This window comes from Leucoraja erinacea, unplaced genomic scaffold, assembly GCF_028641065.1.
Source record: "Leucoraja erinacea ecotype New England unplaced genomic scaffold, Leri_hhj_1 Leri_253S, whole genome shotgun sequence".
Classification (NCBI taxonomy): domain Eukaryota; kingdom Metazoa; phylum Chordata; class Chondrichthyes; order Rajiformes; family Rajidae; genus Leucoraja; species Leucoraja erinaceus.
This window is the reverse complement of record NW_026576154.1, coordinates 67,402-93,296: the sequence shown is the minus strand read 5'-3', so window position 1 is coordinate 93,296 and position 25,895 is coordinate 67,402. Positions and strand designations below refer to the sequence as shown.

The window sequence follows — 25,895 nt, the reverse complement described above, 5'->3', positions numbered from 1 at the left end:
ACCAGGTGTGAGCTGGAAATTCTGCCTAACCACATTATTTTCTTGTCGCTCTTTAGCCTCTCCCTGTCCATTAAGTGACTCCTGAATTATTCCGTATTCAGTATTTACTTTAATGTCATTTTAACTGAGTACTTACATACACATACACAGAATTAGTTCTATATTTTCATTTGGAGCCGGCATCATGGCTGCTTTCTCATATTCAGCTTGCTGTTCCACGTCCTGCTTTGCTGTTTCTGTTTCAGGGAGGTTTTCTTCTGGTTGAATGCTAGTAGATGGCTGGATAGCTCCACCACACTGATTTCCTTGTGTTAGTATCAATTTATCTGCTTCACCACTGACACTTGTTGCCTCTGTCAGTGGCTGATCCAAGAAAGCAGTGATTGGTTTTAACTCCATTACCATATCATTTTCAAGTCTCTTTCTTTTGCGCTTGCTAGCACGATTTTCAAATCTTTTACTCATGCTCAGATTAGAACCTGAAAATAAATAGTAAAATTAATCTTCAAAAGTTATTAGAAAGGAAAACATGAAGGGGCGTTATCACAAAATGGGGTTCACTTGAGTGAAGAAAATAACATTCTGTATAATAGTTGGGAAATATTTCTTAAAGAATTGTTCCTTATTGGCAATTATATTGCAAAATCTGAATCCAATCTGAATCAAATCTGCTTCCAAAACCGTTTACAAAATGAGTATGCTTTTTAAAAGTTAAAACAAATAGTGAATAACCAACAAAAAATTCATATTCATCAGTTTCATCAAATCAATTAAATTCATCTAATCAATTAATCTAATCTAAATTCAATTACAAGATCTAAACGGTTATCCATTTCTTAAGAAAAGGCTAACATTTTAAAATAGCCAAAGTATCCATATAACAAATAACAAACTGATTCACACTACAATTCACAATATAACATGATTTATAAATCTCACTTGGTCATGAATTTATATGCCAAGTGGAAGGAATTTAATGTAAAATTCCCATAAATTAATCCAGAAACATCCACTCTCAAGATAATTAAATCATTATTTTTTGCACAATACATCTGACGAAAACTGTAGTGATTGATTGTAGGACTGGGTGTTACAATCCCTAATATTTCACTACAATTGACATTCTTTGGTATGATCACTGGGTGAATTTGCTGCCAATCAGACACATCTTCAGTTGTGTACCTCAATGTCACTGGGAGTTTCGGCCTTATATCACAAGACACCCTCAGTTGAGGCAGGCCTACAGCAGGTAGATCAGACCTGGGTGTGTGTCTTATCTTATCTTGAGAGTGGATGTTTCTGGATTGTTATCGATTGGAATGTGGCCGCTGCCATGATTTAAGCCCCGATAGCGGCAGGCAAGACAAAGCCGATTCATATCAGGGCTTAACGGGATCAACGTTTCCCTCTGTGAAGGAAGGCACCAAAGTTTAGTCCACTTCCTCCATGTTCACCCGTGGTTGGGGCCTATTGAGGCCTCCGCAGTCGCCGCCATGGCGGCCTGATGTTTCAGGCCCTCTTGCCGGATGAATGAACCCCGGCGTCAGAAGAACACTCTCAGCAGCTTGGAGTTCCGAAACGGCCACTTGCTACCAGAGACTGTGGCTCCAGAAGTCCACAGGCCGCGCTGGACGGAGCTCCAACACTGGCGATCTCGGCGGGGCCGGGGCCCACTAGATCTCGAGGCCTAGGCTGCAACCTATGAAGCCTATACATAAATCCAGCTCTGGACTTCCTTCAGAACAAAAACCCTTCGGCCCAATATTCCCATGCAGACCAGATATTGCTCATCCACTCGCATCCCATTTCCCACCACCTGTCCCGTAGACTACTATCCTTCAGTGATTATCAGAGATATCCCCCTTGTTCTACCCATTCCCCGCTTCCCCCACTCTCTCTGCTACTGAACATGAACGTGTTTATCTCTGTATCAAAGTTGCAATGAAGAACACAGGAGCTGAACCATTGGCTCCACCATTTCCTGTTCTATACCATGGGGAGATGTTATGAGGAGAAAGCAGGGGAATGGGGTTAGGAGGGAGAGATAGATCAGCCGCGATTGAATGGTGGAGTAGACTTGATGGGCCGAATGGCCTAATTTTATTCCCATCACTTATGACCAGAACGCAGCTTCATGCAGCAGAGAATATTATGAATTAATTGGTCAACGGCCGAGCACAACGCCATGACGTCACCCACGGATTCTCCAATGAAACTCATAAAATGTTGCAATGAAGCGAAGCGTTTGTTGAAATAGGTATTTCCCCGAATGAAACGAAATATATGTTGTGCACGCGTGTGAACGGACAGAATTTTCTCAAAAGTATCCATTGATAGAATAGCAGAGGATGGTTTCGATCCATCGACCTCTGGGTTATGGGCCCAGCACGCTTCCGCTGCGCCACTCTGCTCTGACAGAAATATTCTGGAGAGATGCGCCATACCGATTATAGTAGAGGAGAGAAAATTGTAAAAAGGGTGGAGCAAAAAAGATTTTGCCCAGAAACATTGCCAATTTCCTTCGCTCCATAGATGCTGCTGCATCCGCTGAGTTTCTCCAGAATTCTTGGGTACCTTGGAGCGGGACAAAGCCTGGCAAGTGACAGATGTATGCAGGCTTGATTAGGAACAATATTAATGCTCCACATGGTAGGCTGCTCTGAAAGGTTAGAATGCGTGTGGTCCAGGGAGTGCTAGGCGACTGGATCGAGAATTGATTTAATGGAAAGAAGCAGAGGGTGGAAGGTTGGTTTTCAAACTGGAGGCCTGTGACTAGTGGTGTGCCTGGGATCATCTAAAATCAGTCCCGTTGCTGCTTTTTACCTATATCCCTTGATCCCTTGTGCCCTAAGTGCTAAAAATAACTCTCTCTTGAAAACATCCAGAGAATTTGCCTCCACTGCCTTCTGTAGAAATTTCCACAGATGAGGATTTTTCCCCCTCATCTCAGTCACTAATGGCCTACCCCTTATCCTTAAACTGTGACATCTGGTTCTGGACTCCCCAACATCAGGAACATTTTCCTGTATCTAGCTGGTACAATCCCTTAATAATTGAATATGTTTCTATAAGATCCTCATCAGGAATTTACCTGGTAAACCTACGCTGCACTCCCTCAATAGCAATAATGTCCAGGGCCCTGTACAACTGCAGTAGGACCTCCTTACTCCTAAACTCAAATCCTCTCGCAATGAAGGCCAACATGCCATTAGCTTTCATCACTGCCTGCATTACCTGCATGCTTACTTTCAGTGAATGATCTACAAGCAAACCCAGGTCTCGTTGCACCTCCACTTTTCCTAATCTGACGCCATTCAGATAATAATCTGCCTTCCTGTTCTTGCTACCAAAGTGGAAATCCTCACATTTATCCACATTATACTGCATCTGCCATGCATCTGCCCACTCACCCAACCTATCCAAGTTACCCTGCAGCATCATAGCATCATCGCAGCTCACACTGCCACCAGCTTTGTGTCATCCACAAACTTGGAGATGTCACATTTAATTCCCTCGACTAAATCATTAATATATATTTTAAAAACTGGGGTACCGGCACCGAACCTTGCAGCACCCCACAAGTCACAGTGAATGGCAGGGACCTGAGGAGTCTATTTATATGGCATTTTATTTGTCACATGTATGCTAGTACAGTGATATTTGTTTATGTAAACAGTTCAGTACAAATATCACTACACATAAGCACTTAGATACGTTAGCTAAGCATCTGAGGTATAGTACAAATGTACAGTAGCAGTACACTGAGACAGTATACAGAGTCGCCAGTTTGGCGCCATTTTCAAATCCCATTTGTCGTAAGTGCAGGGATCTTGACCTGATCATGAAGGTCTGTTGTGCTGGTGACATTGCAGGGTGGGCCTGGCCAAACGTGAACATTGGTGTCCTCCGCCACTCTTACCCCGCTGTAGGCTGCATCCGGTCCACCTGCTCGACCACTTGGAGCGGCCCCAGTCCAGCTGAGCCCCAGGCTGCTGCAGGGGCCTCCAGTGGCCCTCTCCACTGTCGAGGCAATGCCTTGCCTCCTACTGCCGGTCTACTTATGTGGGTTTCCATGGATGCTCCATCCATGCCGGGAAAGTCTCCGGTGTGCAGCGGGCCGGTTGGGCCTACCTGGCGGGTTCCACTGCATGACGCAGGTCCACCGTCCGTGGCGGACGTCAGGCCTTCTGGGTGGATCAGTCTATGGGCCGCGGGGCTCCCCAGGATACTCCCGCCACGAGTAGCTCCCCAGGATAGTTGCAGAGCAGAGGGATTTGGGATTGCAGGTACATAGTTCCGAGATCGGGTAGTCAAGAGGGCTTTTGGCATATTGGCCATCAGTCACGGGATTGAGTATAGAAGTAGGGATGTTATGGTGCACAACATTGGTGAGGCCTCATTAGGAGCACTGTGTTCAAATGTGGTTATCTTGCTATAAGAAAGATGTTGTTAAGCTGGAAGGAGTGCAGAGAAGATTTCTGAGGATGTTGCCAGGACTTGATGGCCTGAGCTATCAGGAGAGGTTGGGCAAGCTCGGACTTGATTCCCTAAAGTGCAGGATGATGAAGAGTGATCTTGTGGAGGTGTAGAGATCCTGAGCAGAAGAGATAGAGTAGATGTGCAGACTCCCTCGCGCAGCATAGGGGAGTCAAAAACCAGAGGACATTGGTTGAAGATGGAAAGGAAATAGGAACCAGAGTGGTGTTTATCACACAGAGGACGGTGGGTATATGGAACAAGCTGTCAAACAAAATAGTTGAGGTGGGTACTACAATGTTAGTTAAAAGATATTCTATGGATACAAAGGTTTCAGAGGATATGGACCAAATATGAGCAGGTTGGACTAGTGTAGATGGGGATAGGCTCAAAAAGCTGGAGTAACACAGCAGAACAGGCAGCATTTCTAATGAGCAGGAATGGGTGACGTTTCTGGTCAAGACCCTTCTTCAGTGTAGATGGGGCATCTTGATCAGCATGGGCAAGGTGAGCTAATGGGCCTGTTTCCATGATGTACAGTGCCCATAATGTTTGGGACAAAGTCCCATCATTTATTTATTTGCCTCTGTATTCCACAATTTGAGATTTGTAATAGACAAAAAATCACATGTGGTTAAAGTGCACATTGACAGATTATATTAAAGGCCATCATTATACATTTTGGTTTCACCATGTAGAAATCACAGTGTTTATACGTGCCCCCCCCCCCCCCCCCCCCCCCCCCCCCCCCCCCCCCCCCCCCCCCCATTTCAGGGCACCATAATGTTTGGGACACAGCAATGTGTTGAATAGGCTGGGTCTCTATTCCAGGTTGAGTAGACTGGGTCTCTTCTCCATGGAGCTCATAAGGATGAGAGGAGATCTTGTAGAGGTATACAAAATCATGAGAGGAATAGATCGGGTAGATCCAGTCTTTTACCCAGCGTAGAGGAATCGAGGACCAGAGGACATAGGTTCAAGGTGAAGAGGAACATATTTAATAGGATTCTGAGAGGTATCTTTTTCACACATGTGTATGGAACAAGCTGCCAGAGACAATAGACAATAGACAATCGACAATAGGTACAGGAGTAGGCCAGTTGGCCCTTCGAGCCAGCACCGCCATTCAATGTGATCATGGCTGATCATCCCCAATCAGTACCCTGTTCCTGCCTTCTCCCCATATCACCCCGACTCTGCTATTTTTAAGGCCCCTACCTAGCCAGAGGAGTTAGTTGAGGCTGGGACTATCCCATTGTTTAAGAAACAGTTGGACAGGTGCATGGATAGGACAGGTTTGGACGGTTATGGACCAAGCGCAGGCAAGTGGGAGTAGGATAGCTGGGACATTATTGGCTAGTGTGGGCGAGTTGGGCCGAAGGGCCTGTTTCCACACTGTATTAATCTGTGACTCTATGTCATGTAAATGAAAGTAGTCATGTTCAGTATTTTGTTGCATAGCCTTTGCATGCAATGATTGCTTGAAGTCTGCGATTCATGGACATCACCACTTGCTGGGTGTTTTATGTGGTGATGCTCTGCCAGGCATGTATTACAGCCATATTTAGCTTATGCTTGTTTTGGCAGCTAGTACCCATCAGTTTTCTCTTCAGCATATAAAAGGCATGCTCAATTGGGTTCAGTTCGGGAGATTGACTGGGCCACTCAAGAATTGACCATTTTTTAATCTTTGAAAAACTCCTTTCCTGCTTTAACAGTATGTTTGGGATCATGGTGGGAACCACCGGTCAATGTGTTTTGAGGCATTTGTTTGAACTTGAGTAGATAGGATGTGTCTATACACTCCAGAATTCATTATGCTACTACCATCAGCAGTTGTATCATCAATGAAGATAAGTGAGCCAGTACCTTCAGCAGCCATACATGCCCAGGCCATAACACCCCCACCACCATAACCCTTTAATTAGTCTGTTAGGTTGTTAGACAAGCACACCTCTTCTTCGGGAACAGCTTCTTCCCGGCGGCTGTCACTCTACTCAAAACGTACCTCGGTGACTGCCAACCACCACCTTCCCCCCCCCCCCCCCATCCCGGACACTTATTATTATTTATTCAAATCATTTGCTATGTCGCTCTTCCAGGTAGATGCTAAACGCATTTCGTTGTCTCTGTACTGTACACTGACAATGACAATTAAAATTGAATCTGAATCTGAATCTGAATCTGAATTTTGAAGAGGTATTTCTGCAGTTGTACGGGCCCTAGTGAGACCACACCCTGGCCATATCAGAGGGGGGGGGGGGGGGGGGGGGCAATGAGGTTAATTTGGCATGGGCCTCATGCCCGTCTGCTTCAAAGGGGCCTCAAATTTTGAGACTTTACACTTGATATTATAAATACATTTTGATCTTTTAGACAGTTTATAGTTCCTCTTTATTTGCCATCAGTCAGGTTTATTCATAAGAAAGAGCAAGCATCAACTTTTCCTTTCTGTACCGTAGCCTGTAAACATCACATCATATCTATATACTTAAAACTCTGATCTTGGATGTGGATGTGTGTTTGTATGTTTGTATGTTTGTGTGTAATCACATCTTCACGAAAAAACGATGCGGTAACGGTAACATTTTTACATATTCTTGTAGAGATTTTTCCCGCGGATTTCAAAAACGACCTGAAAACTCCATGCTAGATTATTCGAGTATTTAATGAAAATGTTCAAACATCTGACAAAACTTTGGAATAAAAACGACTGTCTTTCACTGATGACGTCTTAATGGGTCTGCGTGCCCTTCCTCTCGCTGTGAGTGATGTTTCCTTGCGTCTCCCCCCACCCCCCCCCCCCCCCCCCCCCCTAAACCCCGTTATTCAAAAGACGCAGAAAGAACACGTAGAAGTCGGGCTTTGGATTGAAGCCGCTGAACTCGCAGTCCTTTGTTGTCGCCCGCCTCGCTGCCCGCGCCACTCTCCCCGCTCCCTCCCCCTCCTCCCTCTCCCCCCTCCTATTCTCCCCCCCTCCTATTCTCCCCTCCTCTCCTCCTCCCCCCTGCCCCCCCCCCCCCCTCCTGCCCCTCGCCCCCTTCTCTCCCCCCCTCCTCCTCCTATGACCCCCTCCTATATCCCCCCTCCTTAGATAGAAAGATGTGAAGGTGATGTGCAATTCGTAACTGATAATCAAGACCATGTAAATGATCAAGAAACTTAACGGCATCAGCAAAATAATCCTATAGATCACGAAACTGAAGATTTGACAATGCTCAGAGTAATGGATGCAGAAGTACACAAACGGTGTGAGGTAAGTGATGAAAGCAACGAAATTAGCAAAAAGGAGCACACACGCTAAGAATGTTACCGTCAGAGCAGAGTGGCGCAGCGGAAGCGTGCTGGGCCCATAACCCAGAGGTCGATGGATCGAAACCATCCTCTGCTATTCTATTCTATCAATGGATACTTTTGAGAAAATACCGTCCGTTCACACGCGTGCACAACGTTTATTTCGTTTCATTCGTCGGATTTTCCTATTTCAACAAACGCTTCGCTTCATTGCATCATTTTATCAGTTTTATTGGAGAATCCGTGGGTGACGTCATGGTCCCCGTTGTGCGCGGCCGTTGACCAATTAATGCATAATATTCTCTGCTGCATGAAGCTGCGTTCTGGTCATAAGTTATGGGAGTAGAATCAGGCCATTCGGCCCATCACGCCATTCAATCACGGCTGATCTATCACTCCCAAACGGCAGACCCAAGGCAAGACCCAAGGCAAATCTTAAAGCACAAGGCATTGGGGGTTCAGTATTGATGTGGATAGAGAACTGGCTGGCAAGCAGGAAGCAAAGAGTAGGGGGGGTAAAACGGGTCCTTTTCACAATGGCAGGCAGTGACTAGTGGGGTACCCCAAGAGCTCAGTACTGGGATTTTGATCCCAGCTATTTACAATATATATTAATGATCTGGATGAGGGAATTGAAGGCAATATCTCCAAGTTTGCGGATGACACTAAGCTGGGGGGCAGTGTTAGCTGTGAGGAGGATGCTAGGAGACTGGCAGGGTGACTTTCGATAGGCTGGGTGAGTGGGTAAAATGTTTGGCAGATGCAGTATAATGTGGATAAATGTGAGGTTATCCATTTTGGTGGCAAAACACGGAAAGCAGACTATTATCTAAATGGTGGCCGATTGGGAAAGGGGGGAGATGCAGCGAGACCTGGGTGTCATGGTACACCAGTCATTGAAGGTAGGCATGCAGGTGCAGCAGGCAGTAAAGAAAGCGAATGGTATGTTAGCTTTCATTGCAAAAAAGATTTGAGTATAGGAGCAGAGAGGTTCTACTGCAGTTGTACAGGGTCTTGGTGAGACCACACCTGGAGTATTGCGTACAGTTTTGGTCTCCAAATCTGAGGCAGGACATTATTGCCATAGAGGGAGTGCAGAGACGGTTCACCAGACTGATTCCTGGGATGTCAGGACTGTCTTATGAAGAAAGACTGGATAGACTTGGTTTATAATCTCTAGAATTTAGAAGATTGAGAGGGGATCTTATAGAAACTTACAAAATTCTTAAGGGGTTGGACAGGCTAGATGCAGGAAGATTGTTCCCAATGTTGGGAAGTCCAGTGACAAGGGGTCACAGCTTAAGGATAAAGGGGAAAATCCTTTCAAACCGAGATGAGAAGAACTTGCTTTCCCAGAACCCAGAGTCGATGGATGAATCTCTGGAACTCTCTGCCACAGAGGGTCCGTTGAGGCCAGTTCATTGGCTATATTTAAGAGGGAGTTAGATGTGGCCCTTGTGGCTAAGGGATCAGGGGGTATGGAGAGAAGGCAGGTATGGGATACTGAGTTGGATGATCAGCCATGATCATATTGAATGGCGGTGCAGGCTCAAAGGGCCGAATGGCCTACTCCTGCACCTAATTTCTATGTTTCTATGTTTCTATGACCCGTTACAAAAAATAAAGGACATTGATGACAAATATGCATCTGACCCAGACCCTAACCTTTATAGAGAACGCCTTAGGTTACAAACGATCTCACGCCTACTAATAAAGTCAAGCTACGACTGCTTAAATCTAGGCAACACTTTTTTGAATCTGGGGATATAGCTGGGAAGCTTTTCGCCCATCAGGCCAGAACCGAGGCGACTTCACGGCTAATTCCAGCCATTAGATCCAGCTTAGGGGAGATTCATATTGATCCTCTTAGAAGTAATGAAGCATTTGCTAAATTCTACGCTGAACTATACGTTTCCGATTGTCCTCCCACTGCAGGTGACATGCTCAGTAGTATGACGTTTCCCCGAATTGAAATTGACGATGAAGCCACGAGAGACTTGGGTGGTCCCATAACTGTTGCTGAGGTCCAAGCAGCCATCACAGCGTTGCAAAGCGGAAAGTCACGGCCCTGACGGCTTCACTGCAGAATATTACAAAGCTTTCTCTGCTCTCCTCGCACCAGTCCTGAGAGATATATACAATGAGGCGTTTTTACATCGTCGCCTACCACCCACCTTGTCGTGGGCTACTATCTCCCTAATTCTTAAAAAGGGGAAAGATCCCCTGCTTTGTAGTAGCTATAGACCAATTTCACTCCTGAATGTGGACCTCAAAACCCTCTCTAAAGCCCTTGCACTCCGTCTTCAACGAGTGATGCCCTCTATTATCTCGTTAGACCAAACAGGGTTCATACCAGGCCAACAGTATTCCCACAATACTAGGCGTCTCCTTAACATCATCCATTCACCGAGTAGTGAGACCCCGGAGATAGTGGTCTCCCTCGATGCCGAAAAAGCTTTCGACAGGGTCGAGTGGAGGTACCTATATGAAGCGATGGACAGGTTTGGCCTCAGTAACAGTTTTATTCTTTGGGTCAGTCTATTATACTCGTCCCTGGTGGCCTCAGTACAAACAAACGGCACACTGTCGCCCCACTTCCCCCTTCAGAGAGGTACCAGACAGGGTTGCCCGTTATCACCACTCCTGTTTGCTGCCGTGATAGAACCCTTGGCGGTCTGGTTACGCTCAGAGAAGGGCTTTAAAGGTATTACACGGTTCGACACAACTCATAAAGTCTCATTGTATGCGGATGACCGCTCCTGTACATCTCGAACCCAGTCAGCTCTCTCCCTGTGATTACAAATATTTTAGAACGGTTTGGTGCGTATTCTGGTTATAAACTTAACTACCAAAAGAGTGAGCTATTACTGATTAACTCATTGGCTAAGCAGCTCCCTCGCTCTTTAACCTCATTCAAATGGGCAGAGGACGGGTTTCGCTACCTCGGCGTCTTTATCACAACACCCTCATCTGATATGTTCCGCACAAACTTTCTGCCTCTGGTTGAGAAAGCTGAAAGAGATTTTGACCGCTGATCAGTTTTACCGCTATCCCTCGTGGGCCGGATAAATCTGGTCAAGATGGTCGTCCTACCCAAATTCCTGTATCTTTTCCAGCACGTCCCTATACTTATCACTAAATCTTTTCTTGATAAATTAGAAAGGACAATATCTAAATTTGTATGGGGTAGCAAACCGGCTAGAATCCGAAAGGCGATACAGCAGTCTCCTAAGAGTGATGGCGGTTTGGCACTTCCTGACTTTAGGCGATACTATCGAGCAGCTAACTTGCAAAAACTCCTGTATTGGATGAATGATGATTGCGACCACCTACCGACCTGGGTACACATGGAAAAGGCGAGTTCACATCTCCCGTTGCGGTCTGTCCTATGCTCCCAACTCCCCCTTCCTATAACATCTGTGGGTGCAGGCCCAATTGCGTCCCTCTCGCTCAAGATATGGAGTCAACTCAGGAAAAACTTCGGTTTTCGGGAGAGAGAGCAGTCTCCCCATCCCCGCACTCGCAACAAGGGCCGAGTCCCCCTAGTCCTCACCTTTCACCCCACCAGCCGTCACATACAAAAAGTAATCCTCCGTCAGTTTCGCCACCTCCAACGTGACCCCACTACTCGCCACCTAAACTCCCATCTCCCCCCCATATCTGCCTTCCGCAAAGACCGCTCCCTCCATAGCTCCCTTGTCAATTCTTCCCTTCCCTCTCGGTCCACCCCCTCCCCGGGCACTTTCCCTTGCAACCGCAAGAGATGCAACACTTGTCCCTTTACCTCCCCCCTCGACTCCGTTCAAGGACCCAAGCAATCGTTCCAGGTGCGACAGAGGTTTAACCTGCATCTCTTCCAAAGTCATCTATTGCGTCCGCTGCTCTAGGGATGTCAGCAGATCTATATCGGTGAGACCAAGCGGAGGTTTTGGCGATCGTTTCGCCGAACACCTCCGCTCAGTCCGCCCTAACCAAGCTGACCTCCCGGTGGCTCAGCCCACTTCAACTCCCCTGTCCCACTCCAAACTCCGACCTCTCTGTCCTGGGTCTCCTCCATGGCCACAGCGCCCGGAGCAGCACCGGAAATTGGAGGAACAGCACCTCATATTCCGTTTGGGGAGTCTGCACCCCCGGGGGCATGAACATCGAATTCTCCCAATTTTGTTAGTCCTTGCTGTCTCCTCCCCTTCCTCAGCCCCCCCTCTCTCCAGACTGCTGTCTCCTCCCATCCCCCAGCCTTCTGGGCTCCTCCTCCTTTTCCCTTTCTTGTCCCCACCCACCCCCCCCCCCGATCAGTCTGAAGAAGGGTTTCGGCCCGAAACGTTGCCCTGATTTCCTTCGCTCCATAGATGCTGCTGCACCCCGCTGAGTTTCTCCAGCTTTTTTTGTGTAATTTCTTCGATTCTCCAGCATCTGCAGTTCCCTCTTAAAAAAAATGCATCTCTGTTTTGTATAACTTGTTAGGGTCGGTTATATTGAAACCTCATACCTCATTAAAAGCTGTGTGGGAGGGTGAGCTGAATACGAAACTAACAGACCAGCAATGGGACTCTGCCTTGGATTTGATCCATTCTTCCTCCATATGTGCCCGTCATGGCCTAATCCAATGCAAAGTCCTTCACAAAGTCCACTACACAAATGCAAGATTATCTAGAATTTACCCCGCTGTTAGGGACACCTGCAACAGATGTAATCAATCTCCTGCCAACCATAGCCATATGTTTTGGTCTTGCCCTAAGCTAGCAGCCTTTTGGAGGAGTGCTTTCGACTTGATAAGCAGAGCCTACGGCCAGACTATTCCTCCAAACCCACTGTCAGCCATTTTCTGTACCCCTCCCAACACCAACCTCTCTGCTGCGGTGAAACGGGTCCTAGCTTTTACAACCTTGTTAGCCCGGAGACTGATCTTGCCTAACTGGAGGCTCACCTGTCCCCCGACACCCGCCCGCTGGATTAAGGAGGTGCTTTACAATGTAAAGCTTGAAAAGCTTAAGTTCTCTCTCAAAAGGCTCTACCAAGACATTACTAGATACATGGAACCCTTTCTTGGAACTTGTTAACTCTCTCAACTTGTCCCCGGACTCGGAAGAAGACTGAGTGCTCTCCACCATTGTTCTGCTCTACTGCAGCTGCTCTTCCCTTAACCCACCCCCCCGCCACACTTATTTATTTAATTACTTACTTATTTACTGTTTTTACCCCTGAGTTGGATGATCAGCCATGATCATATTGAATGGCGGTGCAGGCTCGAAGGGCCGAATGGCCTACTCCTGCACCTAATTTCTATGTTTCTATGTTTACCCCTTTTTTTTCTTTTCTTTTTTAAAAAAAATTTTTTGTACTTTTTGTTTCGTTTATCTTACCATATTTGTGTAGATGTGTATGTATGCGAGTGTTGTTTGTCCCCGTTTTGTTCCGATCTGATTCGTGTGGGTTGAAGGTGGGTAAGGGTAAGGGCTTTGAGGGTCCCTTACATACTGTTGCACAATTATGCCTTGACTGTCACTGTCTGTTATCATTGTATGTATGCAAATTGCTGTGAAAATCAACTATAAAGATTTAAATCATAAGTTATAGGAGTAGAATTAGGCCATTCGGCCCATCAAGCTTACTCCACCATTCAATCACGGCTGATCTATCTCTCCCTCCTAATCCCATTCTCCTGCTTAATCCTCATAACATCTCCCCATGGTATAGAACAGGAAATGGTGGAGCCAATGGTTCAGCTCCTGTGTTCTTCATTGCAACTTTGATACAGAGATGAACACGTTCATGTTCAGTAGCAGAGAGAGTGGGGGAGCGGGGAATGGGTAGAACAAGGGGGATATCTCTGATAATCACCGAAGGGTAGTAGTCTACGGGACAGGTGGTGGGAAATGGGATGCGAGTAGATGAGCAATATCTGGTCTGCATGGAAATAGTGGGCCGAAGGGTTTTTGTTCTGGAGGAGGTCCATGTCGAAGTGGATGGAAAGTGAGGAGAGAGAGAGAGTCCACGGGGTGAATAGACAGGTAGCTGACGGCACTGGGTGTAAGAAGGAACTGCAGATGCTGGTTTAAACCGAAGATAGACACAAAAAGCTGCAGTAATTCAGAGGGACAAGCTCTGCATAGAAGGTGTTTGAGAGGGAACTGCAGATGCTGGAGAATCGAAGGTTACACAGAAAAACGGGAGAAACTCAGCGGTGTGCAGCAGCATCTATGGAGCAAAGGAAATAGGCAACGTTTCGGGCCGAAACCCTTCTTCAGACCTGAAGAAGGGTTTCGGCCCGAAACGTTGCCTATTTCCTTCGCTCCATAGATGCTGCTGCACCCGCTGAGTTTCTCCAGCTTTTCTGTGTAACCCTCTGCATAGAAGGAATGGGTGACTTTTCAAGTCGAGACCCCTCTTCAGACTTCTCCATTAAGTCACCCATTCCTTCTCTCCAGAGATGCTGCCTGTCCCGCCTAGTTACTCCAGCTTTTTGTGTCGACCTTCGGCACTCGGTGTAAACCAGACGGAAGGCAGGCCACACTATGCCATCGGCGAGTGGGGAACGGAACCGTCTCCAGTGCAGTGTGACTGTGACTCGACCACAGTCCCGCTGCTGCTTGTGACGGCAAATACAGAATACGACTCGCAGTTCCGGTTACATGCGTTTAGAAAATGAAAGCGGCCCTTTATTAAAGAATTCAACACGAGCATGTACTTGAATAAGTGACCGGATCGCGGAAGAAGCACAAGTTAAAGAGTGGGAAACATTGCAGGTTTTTGGAGAAATTCTGCAACCTTATGTAACTAACCCACAAACAACACTTTTCCCCTCTTTCCTCTTTGACTCGCTTCAATTTTTCCTCCCCCCCTACCCTTCACCTACGTACATTATACTGCTTCACAATGCATATTCTACAGCGGTTTTTTGTTAGTATAGTGGTTAGGATCCCCGCCTGTCACGCGGGAGACCGGGGTTCAATTCCCCGCGGGGAGACGTTTTCCTCCTAAATTTAACTGGAAATCCAAGATGTATTTTACACATTTTGATTTACAAATAAACAAAACGTTTGTTGCTGAATTGATCGGTTTATTGAATATTCCGAATTACCATAACACATACAGTACGGGAGCTCAGAAACAAGCCCTTCGGCCCACAATATCAGTGTCTAACATAATTCCAAATTAATCTGAAGAAGGGTGTCAACCCGAAACGTCACCCATTCCTTCTCGCCAGTGATGCTGCCTGTCCCGCTGAGATACTACAGCTTTTTGTGTCTATCATCTTTAGTCTAATCTACTTGCCTACCTGTGGTCTCTATCGTATCTGCTTCCACCGCCACTCGTAGCAGCGCATTCCAAGCACCCAGCTCTCCTCATCCCACACATCTCCTTTAAACTTTACCGCTCTCACGTTAAAGCTACAACCTCAAGTGATTGAGATTTCCACCCTGGGATAAAGATTCTCAGTGTCTATCCTATCTATATCTCTCATAACGTTATATACCTCTGCCCTCCATTTCTGATGAACCAGAGAAAACAATTCCAGTCTGTCAAGCCTCACTTTGTAGCTACTGGACCCTATCCCATGCATGGCAGACAGGTTTTCATTCTTTTAAACCTCTTCTGCACCCTCTCCAAAGCCCCCACCCCCTTCCTGTAATAGGGAGAACAGAGTTGAATGCAAGACTCCAAATGCAGATTGACAAAAGTCAGGGAGGCTGCATCGTGACGTCCCGGCTTGGGGAACCGTGAGGCCCCTCTGACCCTCATACACTGGTGGGAAGTAACCAAGGAGGTCACCAGATGTAGAAGCGAAATATGATGTGCTGCTCCTCCAATTTTTGCTAGGCGTCACTCTGGCGGTGGCGGGGGTTGGGCGCTCTCAGCCATTGTCGTTTTATTTCACATTAAAGAAAACACATGTTGCATTTAATTCTCTCCAATAAATGTAACCAACGGGTTTAAAATGTATTAAATCCTTAGATCCCCAAAATGCAGAGTATTCCTGAACTATTCGCTGGATAGACATATGTTTGCTATTGATAACGGTTAAAGAAAGTGTCGCCCAACGTGGGGCTCGAACCCACGACCCTGAGATTAAGAGTCTCATGCTCTACCGACTGAGCTAGCCGGGCACTGCTCAGACGTTGAGTGTGTAATATCTCGAGAATCATTATCTCAATACATCAAAGATCTACCTCTGGTAAGAATTTTTATCTGCGGGTGTAGAAGATAATGAGCGGGATGTTAATTAAACTTTCGTTCGGCCCAAGCGCAACATCTCACACTTTCTCCGTTAAATTTATAACGTCCATTCCTCTCCTATTAATGTAGCTGAGCTACATCCCGCCGTGTACCATGCACGAAAGCGTGAGCTACACGGCCAATTTATTTTCCGACCGCACGTCCGTGGTATTTGAGTGGAAACCGGGGTGCCTGCTGGAAATTCAATGTCACATGCAGGCAGAAAGACCGTCAAAGAACACCGGAGGTTAACGTTCAACCTTGATTGAGCGGCACTGACGGCTGCGTCACGAACAAAAGGGTTGGAATAAATCATACATCTATGAACGCTGATTTAAATTTTAAAGTCTGAAATACCATTGCCGAAACCCGGGATTGAACCAGGGACCTTTAGATCTTCAGTCTAACGCTCTCCCAACTGAGCTATTTCGGCTACTTTAGCACCGCTGAGGGAAACTCAGTTCACTTCCAACACATGAATCCGCGCATAGTCGTTCACCTAATTCTGTGTCAATTTAATATAACGCACCGTGTTCATCAGATGTGGTAATCCCGCTGCTGAACATTTTTGTCATTTCCGAATACAGATCTCACCAGACAAGAGAAACAGAGAATTCTCGCCATCTTCTACTTAAGTCCTTGACCGACGAAGACTGTGGCCAGGTCACTGAACCACACGCCCTGTAAACGTTGCAACTTCAGGGACAGAGGCGGAGGAGAGGAGGTCTGAAGGAGAGTTTCGGCCCGAAACGTTGCCTATTTCCTTCGCTCCATAGATGCTGCTGCACCCGCTGAGTTTCTCCAGCATTTTGTGTACCTTAGGTTTTCCCATTGGTCTGACCAAATCCCAGATCACAACTTGTTAAAACAGAACAGAAGCACAGGAGGTCTTTCGGCCCTCGAATATGTTCCGTCGAAAGTATGCGCAATCATTGAATGTCACCTGTTACACCTTTCTGCACCTGTGACGTGCAGGAAGGAAGTGCAGATGCTGATTTGAACCGAAGAGAGACACAGAATGCTGGAGTAACTCAGTGGGACAGGCAGCATCTCTGGAGAGAAGGAATGGGTGACGTTTCGGGTCCTGCCCTTCTTCAGACTTAAACGAATAATTTAATGATTAAACTTAATGTAGATAACGTCCAGTAAAATCCGATTAAAGATATTAAGAAGGTCTCCAATGAGGTAGATGGAAGGTCAGGACCGTCTACAGCAGGTGAGAGGACGGACCAATGCCTTATTACAACTCTGATATATCATCTACACATTCCTTGTCGAAGTCATTCCTAACTTTGCACCTGAACGTCCGTCGCGGTGAGTTTTGTTGAAGCACAACAGTGGACTCCGCACACAATGTATCTAGTTGATGCATGAAAAATGTACCCGATGTTGGGGGAGTCCAGAACCAGGGGTCACAGTTTAAGAATAAGGGGTAGGCCATTTTGGACTGAGATGAGGAAAAACGTTTTCACCCAGAGAGTTGTGAACCTGTGGAATTCTTTCCACAGAGGGCAGTGGAGGCCAAATAACTGGACGTTTTCAAGAAAAAGTTAGATTTAGCTCTTTGGGCCAAAGGAATCAAGGGATGTGGGGAAAAACAGGAACGGGGTACTGATTTTCGATGTTTAAGAAGGAACTGCAGATGCTGGAAAATCGAAGGTACTGAATGAGACTGAAGAAGGGTTTCGGCGACCAGTTTTCAGAGGTGGGGGACCACCCCCCCCCCCCCCCCCCCCCCCCCCCCCCATGTTTTGTGACCTGGGCGCTACAGTCAGTCCCACCGGCTCGCCTGATCCGGGACTGCCTGTAGCGCCCATTAAACAAAATGGTCTGCGGGCCGGGTGAGTTTGGTTTGCGGGCCGGATCCGGCCCTTGGTCCGTAGGTTGCCGACCCCTCTCCTTGATCTCAGGCCTCATTGTGTCCCTCCACATGTTTTAAAACCGATTTCCGCCTACGCCCGGGGTCCCTGGATGGTGTCAAGAGAGGAGGTATAGAGACACGTGTTGCATTTACTACGGTTGTTGGGAATTGATCTAGGAAGGGGATGGTTCAATGGCTTATTTCATACAGCTCAGCAAGACTACCCCCGTACATAAGCATACTCGCCCTAGTCAGTACTGTATACACAGAACAACCCACTGAGTCCATATGCAAGTGGTGACATTTGGCGCCATTTTACAGTCGCCGCTGCAGCTGGTGACACGGGCCCGTTGCAGCCGTCACCTCCATTCCTGTTGTCCCGTAATCCGGTATCACTCTCTACACCTGCCCTCTTCATCCATAGTTCCCCCGAGGGGGACCTCCCGCAGCCGACATCGAGGGCGCTGAAGGTAAGACCACGCGGTTCCTCCCATCTACGTTGAGGTGGGTGGGAATAAATGAGTGAATTGTGGAAGGAGCAGTCCCTGGGGAAGGCGGAAAGGGGTGGAGGTGAGAAGATGTGATTAGTGGTGCATCCCCCAGGAGGTGACGGGAATGTCGGGGGATAATGTGTTGGATGCGAGTCTGGTGGGGTGAAAAGTGAGGATCAGGGGAACTGTCCTTGTTACGACTGGGCGAACAGAAAGCAAGAGCAGAACTGCGGGACGTTGCGGGGTGAGGCTCTCCTCTATGAGAGAAGAGGGAAACCCACGTTCCTTGAATAAGGAAATCTCACCTATCCGAGTATGGGACACGTCCCCTCCTCCCCACCGATTCGCAGACTAAAGTACCATTTCCTGCCCTTTCCGCAGAGGCCGTTCCCTGCACAATACCCAGGTCCCATCTCCACCCCTTTCTTCAACTTACTCTTTCTCAACTCAACTCACAACTTTCTTCCCACTTAAACCTCCCCCTTCCCAGTTACTTTCCCCTGTCCCTATTGTATACATGCTTGGCTAATAACATTTATTCAATTCAATTCATTTTGTGTCTATCTCCACGGGTGCAACGGGCGAGTCTCAGCCGGGAGAACAGTTTTGCTGATCGCCGTCACTCTTTAGCCGGCATATTCCCTGGGTCCTGCGGTACTCCGCTGCTGCACATTGTCACTACCTGCTCCCGCCTTGTTGCTCCGGAGTTTACAGCAGCCGTTAGGTCGCCAAGTGTGAAACCCGGTAGACGGATGTGTTGCACTTGAAGTGAACTTGTGAAGGCAACGGATAAGTTCCGCAAAGAGTCAACGTGATCTGCTGGCCCTTCAACACTGAAGGAATCTGATATTCAGTTAATCGCATTGACCGGGGTTGGGAAATTAATGGGATCTGGGAATTGGACAAAATAAACAATAAACAGCCGGGTGTGGGTGAATCCTCGGCTGCAGCTCAGTCGGTGCCCGCTGCTTTTACATTAAAGTGTGATCGGAAGATCGGCCCGAAGGAATGTGGGAGAGACACAGAGCAAGATAAACAGAATATTCAGCAACAGGGCTGCTGGAATGGGGTAATTTAAATAATTTAAAATTCATTGCGCAAACCTCTGGAACGGTGTATCCGAGCGGGACAGACAGCACAGTCATAACAACGGGATGGGGCAGAGAGTAAGAAATAAAGAAAGTAAGATGGATAAAAAATGGAAGATAGAAGTGGGAACGGGAGAAAAGAAAACAAAGCCGACAAACAGCGTGAGGTAAGCGATAAAAACAACGCAATTGACAAATAGGTGTACATACGCTGAGAATGTTTCTGTTAGAGCAGAGTGGCGCAGCGGAAGCGTGCTGGGCCCATAACCCAGAGGTCGATGGATCGAAACCATCCTCTGCTATTCTATTAATGGATACTTTTGAGAAAATACCGTCCGTTCACACGCGTGCACAACGTTTATTTCGTTTCATTCGGGGAAATTCCTATTTCAACAAAACGCTTCGCTTCATTGCATCATTTTATGAGTTTTATTGGAGATTCAGTCGGTGACACAGGTTTTCATTTATTCCCAGCCAATTAACCTATAAACCTGTAAGTCTTTGGAATGTGGGGGGAAACCGCAGGTCACGGGGATAACGGACGAACTCCGTACAGACAAGCACTATGCTACCGTGTCTTCCAAGGATTGCCACATTTACATTTAACTTTAATTTAATTTAATTTAAATGTGCTTTCATTTTTACTATTACTCAGAAAATAACGTATAAACACGGGCAGGCAGTTTGTTCGTTAACAGTTTTGTCAAAATGTCCTCATGCACATGAACACAGTTTTTTTTTAACATTACCGTGAAACTCACAGATATAACAACATGCTCACACAATGTACCGCGGATAATACAGTGAACTCTCGTTTTAAGGGACCCCTTTATAACAGATTTTGGATATAGCGGAGAGGGAACCGCCGCGGCTTGCCAGTCGCTTACATCTTCCAACTCCCCTCGGACCAGGAAGCAAAGAGTAGGAGTAAACGGGTCCTTTTCACAATGGCAGGCAGTGACTAGTGGGGTACCGCAAGGCTCAGTACTGGGACCCCAGCTGTTTACAATATATATTAATGATCTGGATGAGGGAATTGAAGGCAATATCTCCAAGTTTGCGGATGACACTAAGCTGGGAGGCAGTGTTAGGTGTGAGGAGGATGCTAGGAGGCTGCAAGGTGACTTGGATAGGCTGGGTGAGTGGGCAAATGCATGGCAGATGCAGTATAATGTGTATAAACGTGAGGTTATCCACTTTGGTGGCAAAAACAGGAAAATAGATTATTATCTGAATGGTGGCCGATTAGGAAAGGGGGAGATGCAACGAGACCTGGGTGTCATGGTACACCAGTCATTAAAAGTAGGCATGCAGGTGCAGCAGGCAGTGAAGAAGGCGAATGGTATGTTAGCATTCATAGCAAAAGGATTTGAGTATAGGAGCAGGGAGGTTCTACTGCAGTTGTACAGGGTCTTGGTGAGACCACACCTGGAGTATTGCGTGCAGTTTTGGTCTCCAAATCTGAGGAAGGACATTATTGCCGTAGAGGGAGTGCAGAGAAGGTTCACCAGACTGATTCCTGGGATGTCAGGACTGTCTTATGAAGAAAGACTGGATAGACTCGGTTTGTACTCGCTAGAATTTAGGAGATTGAGAGGGGATCTTATAGAAACTTACAAAATTCTTAAGGGGTTGGACAGGCTAGATGCAGGAAGATTGTTCCCGATGTTGGGGAAGTCCAGGACAAGGGGTCACAGCTTAAGGATAAGGGGGAAATCCTTTAAAACCGAGATGAGGAGAACTTTTTTCACACAGAGAGTGGTGAATCTCTGGAACTCTCTGCCACAGAGGGTAGTTGAGGCCAGTTCATTGGCTATATTTAAGAGGGAGTTAGATGTGGCCCTTGTGGCCAAGGGGATCAGAGGGTATGGAGAGAAGGCAGGTACGGGATACTGAATTGGATGATCAGCCATGATCATATTGAATGGCGGTGCAGGCTCGAAGGGCCGAATGGCCTACTCCTGCACCTAATTTCTATGTTTCTATTTTTCTTTGTTTCTATGTTTCTATGTTATCCCAATTTCACATCCACTGCCTGATGGAGCCTGGGACTCTTGCGCTGTGAAGCAGCAGCTCCACCCGCTGCATGGCGTGGGGCACATGTTGAAATCTGCTGTGTGCTTGCATGTGCATGAATCAATAACCTGGCCGTTCATCGTGTAAAATGTGACCACACCCAGGCTGGATGGGAGTCGGTGTTGGATTTTACACTTTGTATGTTGAGACTTGCACTTACCCTGCAACACTGACAACCAAAGATCGTAGTATCTCTCTGGCATCTTTGCTGACAACCCTCACAGCCTAGTTTGAGGTCTGCAGCTAAATACAGTGCCTGCAAATAAATAATGTCTGGGGCATTATTTATTTATTTGCTTTTGCACTCCACAATTTAAGATTTGTAACAGAAAAAATCTCATGTGTTTAAAGTGCACATTGTCAGATTTTAATAAACGCCATTTTGATACATTTTGGTTTCGCCATGTACTTGGAGATAAAAAAACATATAATATAAATACAGGGTTCTACCATAAGAGCATGAGCTTCACCTTTGGGGAAAGAAAAGAGCGAGAGAGAGAGAGCGAGTGAGAAAGAGAGAAAAGAGCGTGCGCGCGAGAGAGAGAGAGAGAGAGAGAGAGAGAGAGAGAGAGAGAGAGAGAGGGAGGGAGGGAGAGGGGGAGAGGGAGGGAGAGAGGGAGAGAGAGAGAGAGAGAGAGAGAGAGAGAGAGAGAGAGTGTGTGTGTGTGTGTGTGTGTGTGTGTGTGAGAGAGAGAGAGAGAGAGAGAGAGAGAGAGAGAGAGAGAGAGAGAGAGAGAGAGAGAGAGAGAGAGAGAGAGAGAGAGAGAGAGAGAGAGAGGAAAAGCTTGAACCATGGTGTGTGGACAGGAGACTGGAATATGTAGAGGGGTGTAAGAGTTATTTTGTATTGTTTCTTTATTGATAGTTTTGTATTGATTCTTTATTGATAGTTTTCTGTCTTTTACTTGCGTTTGCTTTAATAGATAATTATTTATGCTCTTCAAGATATTTGGCTCTTTGGGCTAACGAAATCAAGGGATTTGGGGGAAAAGCAGAAACGGCAGAAAATCTTGCGCCATTCACCAGTCTACGTTCTCCAGAGATGTTGCCTGACCGCCTGAGTCACTCCGAAACTTTGTGGGAGAATGTTTGTTACCAGTACCAGCAGTTCCTTGTATCAACTTCCTTGATTCCTTCTCTCCACTGATGACTGGTTTGGTACTTTCAGCATTTCGTGTAAATCTCTTTCGTAATTACCAGATCCAGGATGTTTCGGCACTAAAAAAAATCACAAAAAAGGGCATTTATTTACAAGCAAAGGCATAAAAAAAGCATGTATTTCCACCACCATAATATGGTTAAAATGATAATATAAAGGTCTGCTATATTAAGTGACCAAAGTTGCCTGATTGCACGTAATTACCAGCATTTCTTTCAAATTATCTGGTGTTAAACTATGCCATCTGCCAGACAGAATATGCTTCAGTTGTGAAAAGCTTATTTCTACCTCAGCTGAGGTGACTGGTGCATACCCGAAACAAGCTACAGACTCTATATTAATGTCGATACCTTATGCATTACTTTTGAGAACTTTGGCAATGAGGAAAAAAGATTCCAAGGGGAGCAAGGGGCGACCATGGCTGACAAGGGACGTCAGGAACAGCATTATAAATAAAAGAGAAGTACAACGAAGCAAAGATGAGCTGGAAGCAAGAGGATTGGGTAATGTTTAATGAGCAACAGAAGATAACTAAAAAGGCAATACGGTACGAAGGTAAGCTAGCCAAGAACGTAAAGGGGAATAGTAAAAGCTTCTTTAGGTATGTGTAAAGGAAAAAAATAGTTAAGACCAAAGTTGGACCCTTGAAGACTTAAAGGTGAATGTATTTTGGGGAACAAGGAAATGGCAGATGAGTTGAACAGGTACTTTGGATCTGTCTTCACAAAGGAGGACACAAACAATCTTCCTGATGTGCCAGTGGACAGAGGATCTAGGGTGATGGAGGAACTGAAGGAAATCCACATTAGGCAGGAAATGGTGTTGGGTAGACTATGGGAATGAAGACTGATAAATCCCCAGGGCCTGATGGTCTGCATCCCAGGGCACTGAAGGAAGTAGCTCTAGAAATTGTGGGTGCATTGGTGATCATTTTCCAATCTATATTACTGAAACTAAGAACTTGACAGCTTTCTGACTTTCTGTTTCGTGGTTTCGAAAGAACGCCGCCACTTACGCCATCATTTGGCCACCTCGCTCAATCCCCCTCCGCCGGATTGGACTGGAGGATTTTTCCCATCGATGAAAAATCAGAGAGTTCTTAATGTTTTAAAAAATGTCGCCATTCTCTCCGCTGCCCTCGCTGGCGGCAGGGGGGAGGGACTATAAAACCCAGAAATGTCGTGCCTCACTGACTCTGCGAGACAGAGAAAGCGAGAGGCTCACGGCTCTCTGAGCTACGAATAACACTGAACGCACGTCTACTCGACGGTGAGTCCCCTCGATGTGGTTGTAAAGTGTTTGCCAACTTGGCTTGGCTTTTAAAGACTTCAGAAAATGTGTTGGCTGTTTGCAAAGTGTTTGCCAAATTGGCTTGGCTATTAAAGACTCTTCAGAAAATGTGTTGGCTGTTTGAAAAGTGTTTGCCAAATTGGCTTGGCTTCAAAGACTTCAGACAATGTGTTGGTGGCTTGCAAAGTGTTTGCCAAATTGGCTTGGCTATTAAAGACTCCTCAGAAAATGTGTTGGCTGTGTCCAAAGTGTTTGCCAAATTGGCTGCCTTGGTTTTTAAAATTGTTGCAACAGTTTTCAGATGTATACAGCGTGAATAAACATTTTATTATATTGGAGCTAATTCGGTGAATTCTGCTTAGTGGCAAGATAACGCCGATGACGTAATTTCCGGTTAGCGGCAAGATGGCGCTGAGTGCATCATTTCCAGTTCGTGGCAAGATGGCGCTGTCTGCAGAAGGCACAGATTGAGGACGCCGTTGAATAATTCAAGAGAGCTGACTGCTCTGTCTATGTGGGTTTGTTGGACGTTATTTAAAGCACGTTTTTGCTTCAGCAGCAGCCTTTAAACGTTTGAATCATTTGGTTTACACACTGTATGTTTCCCACGTTCTGAAGTTACTTGGCATTTTAGTATTGGATTTTTGTGAGTGTGTGTGTGTGTGTGTGTGTGTGTGTGTGTGTGTGTGTGTGTGTGTGTGTGTGTGTGTGTGTGTGTGTGTGTGTGTGTGTGTGTGTGTGTGCGCATATGTGTGTGTGTATGTGTGTGTGTGTGCGTGAGTGTGAGTGTGCGTGTGTGTGTGCGTGTTTGGGTGTGTGTGAGATGGAGGGTGGCTGGGTGTGTGTGGCTGTGTGTGTTGGATTGTGTGTGTGTGTGAGATGGAGTGTGTGTGTGGGTGGGAGTGTGTGTGTGTAATGGAGGGTGTGTGTGTGTGTGTGTGCGTGTGTGTGTGTGTGTGTGTGTGTGTGAGTGCGTGTGTGCGTGTGTGTGTGTGTGTGTGTGTGTGTGTGTGTGTGTGTGTGTGTGTGTGTGTGTGTGTGTGTGTGTGTGTGTGTGTGTGTGTGTGTGTGTGTGTGTGTGTGTGTGTGTGTGTGTGTGTTGTGTGATGGAGGGTGTGTATGTGTGAGCCCACAAGCCATGAGTCAACTGAGCTGCCAGCCGTGAGTGAGTGAGTGAACTGCCAGCCCACCAGGCCTGAGTGACTGATCTACCCAGCCCTAGAATCCATTCGGCCCATAATCTCCATACCAGCCCTCTGGAAACCAGTCCATTTGGCCCACAACATGCATACTATCGCTCCAGAAAGACCCCCCCCCCCCCCCCTTAGTCTTGTTTATTACTAAATCTCTCATCTTGTTTCTATATTTGTGTGCCTGTTTGTATCTATAATTGCACAAAAAAAAGTACACGATATAGGTACAATTTTTTCACCACCTTATTCACCATTGTTCTGTGATGTGCAAAAAGTAATTTTGTTCCGATTGATGCCATATTTTGCAAGTTATTTACGTTTAAAACAAAAAATAACACTTAAAGAAACCTGTCTGCCGCTCATCAGTGATCCACCCCACAATGACATCACAATGGGATCCCATTTTTTGGAGGGAGGAAGGGAGTGTGTAGGAGGAAAACGGGGAATAATATATAATGCATTCGTGACCAGGAGCTAAATGTTGAAACATGGCATGACTAAATTGCAGAACTATAGCAACTTGCGAGGCTAAATTGCAGAACTATAGCAACTTGTGAGGCTCAAGTTAGTCTCTGATAGATCAAGGGTGGTAATATCTGGACACAGGACAGGGAACTGATATGAGAATAGGGAAGTGGCACAAGATTCAAGGGAGCATATTGTCATGTCCCAGATAGGACAATGAAATTATTTATTTGCTTCAGCACAACAGAATAGCTGTAAATTATCCTCTTTTGTTGGGCTGCTGGC

General features: G+C 46.4%; 5 non-coding genes across 5 annotated transcripts; 2 read left to right on the top strand and 3 right to left on the bottom strand.

Annotated features, from left to right (window-relative positions):
- Positions 1-2,339: 2,339 nt before the first annotated feature.
- trnam-cau (transfer RNA methionine (anticodon CAU)) lies at positions 2,340-2,411 on the bottom strand. Its single transcript has one exon. It is a non-coding gene; the product is annotated as a tRNA-Met (tRNA).
- Positions 2,412-7,795: 5,384 nt separating this feature from the next.
- Positions 7,796-7,867, top strand: trnam-cau (transfer RNA methionine (anticodon CAU)). Its single transcript has one exon. It is a non-coding gene; the product is annotated as a tRNA-Met (tRNA).
- Positions 7,868-15,805: 7,938 nt separating this feature from the next.
- trnak-cuu (transfer RNA lysine (anticodon CUU)) lies at positions 15,806-15,878 on the bottom strand. Its single transcript has one exon. It is a non-coding gene; the product is annotated as a tRNA-Lys (tRNA).
- A 469-nt stretch (positions 15,879-16,347) lies between these two features.
- Positions 16,348-16,420, bottom strand: trnaf-gaa (transfer RNA phenylalanine (anticodon GAA)). Its single transcript has one exon. It is a non-coding gene; the product is annotated as a tRNA-Phe (tRNA).
- Positions 16,421-19,657: 3,237 nt separating this feature from the next.
- Positions 19,658-19,729, top strand: trnam-cau (transfer RNA methionine (anticodon CAU)). The gene has a single exon. It is a non-coding gene; the product is annotated as a tRNA-Met (tRNA).
- Positions 19,730-25,895: the final 6,166 nt, after the last annotated feature.